Source organism: Molossus molossus, unplaced genomic scaffold, assembly GCF_014108415.1.
Source record: "Molossus molossus isolate mMolMol1 unplaced genomic scaffold, mMolMol1.p scaffold_m16_p_20, whole genome shotgun sequence".
In the NCBI taxonomy this organism is placed as follows: Eukaryota; Metazoa; Chordata; class Mammalia; order Chiroptera; family Molossidae; genus Molossus; species Molossus molossus.
The window spans coordinates 52,238,285-52,247,830 of NW_023425356.1; positions in this window are offsets into that span (position 1 = coordinate 52,238,285).

A 9,546-nucleotide genomic window follows, 5' to 3' on the forward strand; every position below is an offset into this window, starting at 1 on the left:
ACCCCATCACCGGCCCAGGTCACAGCTGTCCCCGCAGGCCCATCTGGAACCCCTGTGAATTCCGTAACCCGTCGAGTTCCCACCCCATCACCGGCCCAGGTCACGGCTGTCCCTGCAGGCCCATCTGGAACCCCTGTGAATTCCGTAACCCGTCGAGTTCCCACCCCCATCACCGGCCCAGGTCTCAGCTGTCCCTGCAGGCCCATCTGGAACCCCTGTGAATTCCGTAACCTGTCGAGTTCCCACCCCATCACCGGCCAACGTCCCAGCTGTCCCTGCAGGCCCATCTGGAACCCCTGTGAATTCCGTAACCTGTCGAGTTCCTACCCCATCACCGGCCCAGGTCTCAGCTGTCCCTGCAGGCCCATCTGGAACCCCTGTGAATTCCGTAACCTGTCGAGTTCCCACCCCATCACCGGCCCAGGTCTCAGCTGTCCCTGCAGGCCCATCTGGAACCCCTGTGAATTCCGTAACCTGTCGAGTTCCCCACCCCATCACCGGCCCAGGTCTCAGCTGTCCCTGCAGGCCCATCTGGAACCCCTGTGAATTCCGTAACCTGTCGAGTTCCCACCCCATCACCGGCCAACGTCCCAGCTGTCCCTGCAGGCCCATCTGGAACCCCTGTGAATTCCGTAACCTGTCGAGTTCCCACCCCCATCACCGGCCCAGGTCACAGCTGTCCCTGCAGGCCCATCTGGAACCCCTGTGAATTCCGTAACCTGTCGAGTTCCCACCCCCATCACCGGCCCAGGTCACAGCTGTCCCTGCAGGCCCATCTGGAACCCCTGTGAATTCCATAACCTGTCGAGTTCCCACCCCCATCACCGGCCCAGGTCACGGCTGTCCGAGCCCAGGTCTCTCTGTTAGCTGAGGTCCTTGGGGCAGGTCCTGGCCTCGCCCCTGCTTGCCAGGTTGGTCCTTCCCGCCTCGCGTCCCTGACGCGGTTGTGGACACAAAGGTGACTCCCACTCAAAGCCCTCTGCTGTTTGGTGAATTAAAGATGAGCTGATTTAACTAAACACACACAGGAGCCTGTTTGCAGCTGCCCAGGGCTTACCGGAAAATGGGGACTCAGGCCCACCACATAAAACCGTGGAACTTTGTCACCAGATCACTTGAAAAACTTCAACAGTCCTAGTGAGAACAGAGATGTTGAAGCTGTGCCGTCAGCGCCGAGTGTCACAGTCGTCACCCTCAAGCCTTCACACCCCCTGTGGGTGACCATTTCCGTAGAGAACCTCTTTCCAGAGCTAAAGTGATCCAGGCAGCTCACCGCACTGCAGAGTCGGAGAAGGTCACTGGGCTGCGCGCACCCTCTCCTGGCGATGCTCTGAGATGACACGTGGCCCCGTGTCGGCACGAGGGGCGGTGAGTGACGTGGGCCTGGTGACGTCAGGCTGCTGCTGGCCCTCTGACGACGAGTGACAAGCACTTTCCAGCTTCCCTCGGGCGCACGGACCTGCCAGCACCACTGCTTTGGGGCCCTTGTGACATCAAGGCGGGGTGACGTGCGCACAGGCCTCTTGGTGCTGCCACGTGGCAGCTGGTGCCCAGAGGCCCCTCGGTGCCCAGGGGGCGGGGCGTCTGGAGCCAGAGGGGCCAGAGGGCGGAGCCATGTCCCGGGCTGGGAGCGGCCTCGCGAGACTTCACCGCGCTCAGCACGTGGCCACGTGGCCACCGTTCAGCTCTGGGGTTCTCCCCGCAGTGTCTTCTGGACCTGGGCGCGGGTGGGTAGCGACCACCGGGAGCGGAACAGGAGTCGGGGAAGGGCTGCTGTGTTTGGTTTTCATCCTGACCATGGTTCTCAGCCTCCCTAACGCCGGGCCTTCGGTCCAGCTCCTCCTGTCGTGTGGGCGCGTCCGCAGGTGGCGGACGCCTGGAGGCGCCAGAGGTGCCTGGTTCCTGAGACCGTGGGAATACGCGTTTCCGATGGTCTTCGGCCACCCACCGGCTGAGAACCGCGGCCTCACGTCTCGTCGGAATCCACCCCACCCCGTGGAAAAGGAGCCGGGCTTGGCCGCCGCCGTGGGGGTCGCCCAGCCGCGCACCCAGGGGGTACAGTCACGCGAGGAGGACCCAGGGGGTACAGTCACGCCAGGAGGACCCAGGGGGCCGGACCCAGCACGGCAGGGCCCGGGCTTGCGGGCAGGTGCGGCGCCCCCCCGAGGCGCTGACACAAACCCTCCCGTGTCCCGCTCCCTCCCGAAGTCGGGGCGCAGCATCCCCGCGTAGCTCTTAAGGGAGCGGAGCTCAGCGTGACAGGCGTCTCTTCTTCTTCCCTGCCTGTTTCCACCTGAAGTTCACCCCGACATTCCCAGCGGCCTTGACAGACAGCTGTCCCCCTGGTCTCCCGCCAGGTGAAGGGCCCCCCAAGACTGTGGGGGTTAGCGTTAGGAGGGGGCGCGCGGCTTCCTGCAGAGACCCTGGTTCTGGCTGCGCTGGGCCACTGCTCCCCCACCCGGCAGGCGGAACCCACATGCTCGGAGGAGGTGGGCTCGCTGTGCCAGCCGCAGTCACTGCACTTCTGTCCCCAAATGGAACGCTCCGCGCAGCTGCCCCCAGCAGGAGCTCGGCGAGGCGCCTTCCCCGCCCCCCATCCGGAAGAGGCCTGGGGAACCGGCTTGAAGCCGAATGCAGCACTTTCTAGAAAAAGCATCCCGCTGTGAACCACAGCCAGGGGGCTTCCTAGCCACCTATCTTGGGGTTTGTACCCACGAGCTCGAGGTCATGGGGTTCAGGAATGGACTTGAAGCATGTTCAGACATGGCCCGTTTCATTCACGCTGTTTATTTTCTAAATGTATCTTCATTGTTGGAGACATGGCCACACTCCAGCCAGATGGCCACCCGACCCCAGTTCAGGGACGAGAAACCGAGGCTCAGAGATGGAAGAGACTGGCCGGGGCTTCAGGAAGTTAGCTCAGGGCAGGGTGGAGCCCAAGTCAGGTCTCTCTACTTGCGTCCTGGCCCTTTCTTTCTGAGACCCAGAACCCCTAAACAAGTGTCGCTGCTTGAGTCCGATGCCCCGCGGGAGCCTTGGTCCCTCCCTTCAGGAAGAAGCGAGGTTTATCAGCTCAGGGCAGCCTTCCTCCCCAGCATGGCATTTTCTCTTCCTGCTCTGCTGCTCCCCAGCGTTGATTGTTGTGAAACGGAAACACCCTTCAGGCCCTGGGAACCAGCTCCTGCCCCAGGAGCTCGGTGGGGCCAGGGCACAGCGGGGCAGAAACAGTGCAGCTCCAAGTACTGCTCAGGGCCCCATTAAGAAGAGGGGCCGCCCTGGCCGGTTTGGCTCAGCGGTGGGAGCATAGGACTGAGGACCAATGAGTCGCAGGTTCGATTCCAGTCAAGGGCACGTACCTCAGTTGTGGTTCGTCCTGGTCCTGGTCGGAGTCATGCAGGAGGCAACCAGTCGATGTGTCCTTCTCTTACTGTTTCTCTCTCTCCCCCTTTCTCTTCCCATCTCTCCCTCCAATTCTATCTGAAGATAAATGGAAAAATACCCTCGGGTGAGGATTAAAAACAAGATGGGACTGGAAGGTGGTCATGTTGACACAGACTAGGCAGAGGGCTGGGCTTAGCACGGACTCGGATTGTGCCAAACAAGGGACAGGAGCAAAGAGGCGAGCACGTGTGAGAGGGGCTGGTTGTGACACTCAGTGGAGGACCTGGGACCCGGTGAGGAGCAGAGGGAAGACAGCGTGTGGGAGACGGGGCGTGGGCACTGAATCAGCGGCGCTGAACTTGGGGTGCCGGAGGAGCTTGGAATGGAAGGCCTGGTGGGGGGTGGTGGCAATGACAAGAGCTGGGGCGGGACAAGGAGAGGGGCAGTCACGGGGTGAGGGGCAGCTCACTGAGGTGAGGAAGTCAAAGAATTGACACCAGGATGTGAGAAGCTCATCTCCATGGGGACGATGTGGCCGAGGAGGGCGGTGGCAGAAGTGACCGCAAGTGTGACAGCAGCGCAGGTGACAACCATCAGACAGAGAGGGAGAGCTCTGGGGGAGCAGTGGGCGCCACGGTCCCTCACCAGGACAGTCCAGCCTGGAGGTTTTGGGGAGGGACAGGGCACGGAGGAGCCAGAGGGGCCCACCTCACCTGCGGGGCTAGGGGTGCAAAGGGAAGGAGCGGCCAGCAGTGGCGGGGACTCAGGGCGTGGGGGTGGGGCGCTGCGGAGGGGTGGGGTGCGCAGGGGGCGCGCCCCACTGTCCTTGAGCTCCAGGTGGCCCAGAGGAAGGGTAGGGAGGGCTGGAGATGGGGCCAGAAAAGTGAGCAGAGCTATATGGGGCTCCGAGGTGGGGGAGGGGTGACCTGAGCCTGCTGTTCAGGGTGGGGGGAGGGTAGAAACAGGGTCGGGTGTGAGGAAGCTCCGGGTCCTGGGCCAGGGGACACTCCTGCCAGCAGGGATGAGGCGGGGGGAGGGAGCATCCAGATTCCGCAGGCTGGGGGCAGGGGGGGTCTTACCTGGAATTCGTTCACCTGGTGCCGAGAACAGTGTGAGAGCATTTACCTTTTCGCCCTCCTAACTGCAGGTGTTACCACCACCACTCTGAGATGAGCAGCACAGAGAAGTCAGAGAGTTTCTCCAAGGCCACACAGCCAGTACGTGGCAGAGCCCAGATCCTGGAGAGGCTCTGCCGAGGGCCCCACTCCCCGCCCCCACTCTTGACCTTGGCGTCCGCAGAGCCTCCCAGGCGGGCTCCCCTGGGGCGCACTCCGGCACTGCGCTCGCCCGCCCGCGCTCCCGCACCTGGGCAGTGCCAGGAAGCCAGGTGTTTAATGCGCGCGGGAATGATGAATGAACGAATCTGTGGACTGAATTAATAAGCAGATGGAAACCCGGGAAAAGGTGAGGTTGGGTTACTAATGAACCCCCCTGGCGGCAGGGTGCGGGAGCACGTAAAGCTCCAGAGTAGAAGCTCCGGGGGGCGCAGTACTGAGCAGTGCAGCCCCGCCTTAGACCCAGACACACCGGGAACTGACCACGGAAAGTCTGCATCGAGGTTCCTGAGAAGTGCGGGTTACTTAGTAAGTGACGTGGGGAGCTGGCCAACCACCTGGAAGGGTGCAGTGTGGACCCGCCACCACGCTGTCACCAGGAGATGACCAGATGGATCGAACTCTCTGAATACAGCACTGGCCGGTTTGGCTCAGCAGTTAGAGCATCAGCCCTCAGACCAGAGCCATGGGTTCGATTCTGGCCAAGGACCCGTACCTCGGTTGCGGTTTGTTCCCGGGCCTGGTCAGGTCGTGTGGAAGCCAACCAGTCGACGTGTCTCTCTCACGTCGATGTTTCTCTCTCCTTCCCTCCCATTCCATCTGAAGATAAGTGGAAAAATATCCTCAGGTGAGGATTAAAAAAAGAAATTTAAATATCAAACGATGAAGTCCTAGAAGCCTGAGAATTGAACATGCAACACGGGTGTTTTCATCTCACGCGGGGACGGCATTTCTAAGTGGAACATAAAGCCCCCAACATAGAAGAGCGATTCGTCTGCCCGACTGAGAACAAATCGCAGCGTGGCGAAAGCTCAGGTCAGAGACGAGATACACAACAAGCTGGGGCAGAATGTCAGCAACTCCTACCAAGGCCTGTCACAGACAGGGTTTCTGGGCATCAAAATAAAACCAACTGCTCCGTAGCTCAGTGGACCGAGGACAGGACACTGAGTTGACAGAAGAGGGAATAGAAATCGCTCTCAGACGCACAGAGCGCCCAGCCTCGTCGTCACAGAAGTGGATCTAAATTACAGCGCACGACCGCGCTGTGTTCCTATCGGCGTTGGCAAAACCCAACCCGCTTGCTAACAACGTACCGTGTGTGTGTGGGAGGACAGGCACCTCCGTACTCAAACGTGTGCAGATTCCATGTTCAAGGAGATTTACTGTGGCGCTGTAACTGCTGGAGAACTGCCCTGTCGGGACCGGGGCAGGCCACCGGTGCAGCCCTGGTGTGTACAAGCGCCTCTGCGAGGCAGGGGCACGGCGGGGTGCAGGGAGGATGCTGCCATCTCTGCTCCTGAGACAGAGTGTGAGCATGCGTGCTGGCACACTTCTGCACGTGCAGAACACTTGGGAAGGACGCCCAGGGAACCGGCAATGCCAGTTCTCTGCAGAGAACTGAGGGTCAGGGAGCAGGCGTGCCATTCAGGTCATGCGTAGGGACTACTCGGTACCCGCTGTACCTTTTGAATTTGTACATAAACACAGTCCCCATGCCTACTAACAGTGATAATCCTTTAAAAGGACGTCTCTCTGTCCTCCAGTCGGGCAGAGCACACACACGCAGTTCCACCACCAGAGGGAAGTGGGGTGTGCAGAGGCCGGTGGGTGAGGCTGCAGGCTGGGCCTGAAGGCGGGGCTGGTGGACACCCAGGCAGGTGTGCGCTGCTTTTATTCCAAAACAGTTAACTGGCGCTGGGAATGGACCATCCCAAGGAGCCCCGCGAGGCTCTGGTGAAAGTCGAGGGCCTGTGGCCAGTGCAAGGGTTTGTAGGGGCTCCTCCCGCCCCTACTTGGGGGCCGTGCCCTGGTGAGGGAGCTGTGCAGTGCCCGCCCGTGCAGGGTGCCCTGGGCCCTGCCACAGACTGCCACTCAGCTCCTGGGAGCCACCTGTTTAAATCTCCATCCTCGTCCGTCATCTCAGATGGAAAGCTGGGTTCGTAGATCCTTCAAACTGGAATGCAGCAGGTGAACCAGTGCCCAGGGTGGTGTCCACCTGCGGCTGGACTCAAAGTTCTAGGGCTTTGTTTTCCTTAAAGCTAAGAAAGGGCATGGCGTTTCAGCTCGGCAGCTAAGACATCTCATTGATGCAGCACCCAGAACTCTCCTGCCTCTCGTCTGAAATTCGAGAAAAGTCTCAGCTCCTACCTCTGGCCCTCCCACATCACCTGGCAGAAACGTGAAGATCGGAGAATGTGAGCTTCTAAAATTTACTTCACTTTGTTGCCTGATTCACCAAGAAGCCTCTAGTAACCCTTGCTCGTTTCTGCCCCTTTAAATATAACACTTGACACATCAACTGTGTGTTCCCACTTCCCGTCTCGCAGCGGCTGCCACCAAATTCTCTAGTCACGTCTCCCGTTTGTGGCTCATTTTTTCACATTCACTGTAGTTTTTTTTTTTTTTTTTTAATGAACACAAGTTCTGAAATTAATGTAGTTACACATGGCAAGAGTTTCTTTGGTAGTAAACTCTCTTGTATTAAGTGTTCAAAAAGTCCTTATGACCTCAGAGTCGGAAAGAGAGTATACATTTGCTTCTAAAATGTTTTAAAAGCTTCCTTTTCATATTTAAGTCCTTCAGCCACATGGAGTGGCTTTTTGCAAGTATGGTGGGGAAGGGCCCGATTTCAGTCTCTCCCAGGATGCATCTGGACAATTTTCCGAACAGTCCCATTGGTCTGAAAGGTTGTTATAAATCCCAGTCCCATGAATAAACGCAGGGTCTTCTGATTGTTCCATGTTACTTTGTCTCCTTACTGCAGGATCTCACACCTCAATGATCACCCCAGGCTTTATGATGAACTGGAGACCTTGGGGTGCAGTCCCACCCAGGCACACTGCTCTTCCGCAGGCTGTGCTGGCTTGAATGAGCTTGTCGGGCCCCACAGAAACTTGGGGTTTTAATCAAAGTTGCAATCTACACATCAGTCCAGGAAGAACTAACGTCTTGATAATAATCTTTACAGTATTACAGGTCTTTGATTTTTCACCAAGCCTGTAATTTTCTGTGTACAGGTCTTAAGTTTTGTCGGGTTTGTTCCTAGGCACCTCAAGTTTTTTGCTACTGAACATGCTGGGTTATTTTTTTTTCTTTTTAAACCTGTTTTCTAAACCATTCAATGCCGACATGTCAAAATGCATTTGATTGTACTTTGATCTTGCAGCCAAACTCTCATTTCTACTTATCTGTAGTTTTTTTGTTTTGTGTGGACAACCGTATCTGTGAAGAGTGACAATTTCATTTATTCCTTTTCAAATCTTTGCTTTCATTTTCCACTTCCGTGCGGTCCCTGCTAGAACTCCAGCCGGCGCTGGCCAGAAGAGGCTGTTTCCCGCCTCGGTCTCCACTGGGGACAGCTCTGCGAGCCCATGGAGGCAGCGTTTGCTGCAGAGCGTTTGCAGATGCTTTTCGCCAGGCGGGCGGGCTCGTCTGTTTCCGGTTGCTTGGTTTTTAGCTAGAATGGGTGCTGTTTTGTCAAAGGCTCCTCGATCCACCCATTCTAATGATGACATGCTTTCCCCCTTGAGTCTATTGTGACAAAGGGCATTTATAGATTTTTCTAATGCTAAATCACTCTTGCTCTCAATAAACCCAGTTTGGACACAACCTATTACATATTCTTATGTGTTGGAATGATATATTCCTAGGAAGTTAAACCTGTTAAACCAAGTGTCCAGAGCATGTTAAAATGAATCTTTCAATTCCTCTATTACAGAAAATGTAGGCTTTCCATTTCTTCCCGGGGCACTCCTAATAAATTACATATTCTAGGAGTTTGTTTCCAGTTTACTAAGTTTCCAGATTTATTGGTATGAATGTTCACATTATTATTTTTTTTTTTATCTCTGCTGATCTGTTCTGTGTCCCCTTTAATCCCTAATGTGGTCCGTGTTTCTTTCCCGCCTGGCTCATCTCATCGGAGTTTTTACCCGACTTGCTCTTTTCAAAGGGCCAGCATGGGCTCTGTGGGCCCCTCTGCTCTTTCTACTTCACTGTTTACTCCTCATCTCCTCCTCCTACTTGTCACGGGTTTATTGTTCTTGTTCTAACTTTAGAAAGTGATTATAGTTGGCATACAGTATTATGTTTCCAATTTTTTTTAACTTCCTAAATGTATATTTGATGCTTAATTTTCAGCCCTTCTTTTTGCCCAATATCACTATTTAAAGCTGTTTCCCCCCTTAGTGTTCCTAATGTGTTATGTAGTATTTACTAATTCCTCTAGGGAAATTTTACTTTCATTTAGTTATAAGTTGGTTTGGGATTCATTATGACTTCCATATATAAGGGGTTCTAGAAAATTATTTTTAAAATACACATGAATATCTGAATAGTAGAGCAAGAACGTGATTTATCAATTCCTCAACTTATTGAGACTTGGTAATGGGCCAACCCGTAAAACATTAAAAAAGAATATTCAATGTGTTGCCCGGCTGGTGTGGCTCAGTGGTTGAGCGTCATCCCAGGGACTGAGAGGTCCCGGTTTGATTCCCGGTCAGGGCACATGCCCGGGTTTGGGCTCGACCCCAGTAGGGGGCGTGCAGGAGGCAGCCAATCAATGTTGCTCTCTCACACAGATGTTTCTCTCTCTCTCCCTTCTTCTCTCTAATCAATAAAAACATTTTCAAAAACTAGTCCATGTGTTTGAAACGAATATAGTGAACAAACTATTAGTTCAAGTTTGTTATTTAAATTTTCAAGCATTCTGTATATTTACTGATTTTTAATATGCTTGATCTATCAAAAAAAAGACTTGTTTAAATCTTTCAGTTTGATGGTACTTTGGCTATTTCTCCTTAAGCGCCGTTCCGTCTACTTTTCGAAG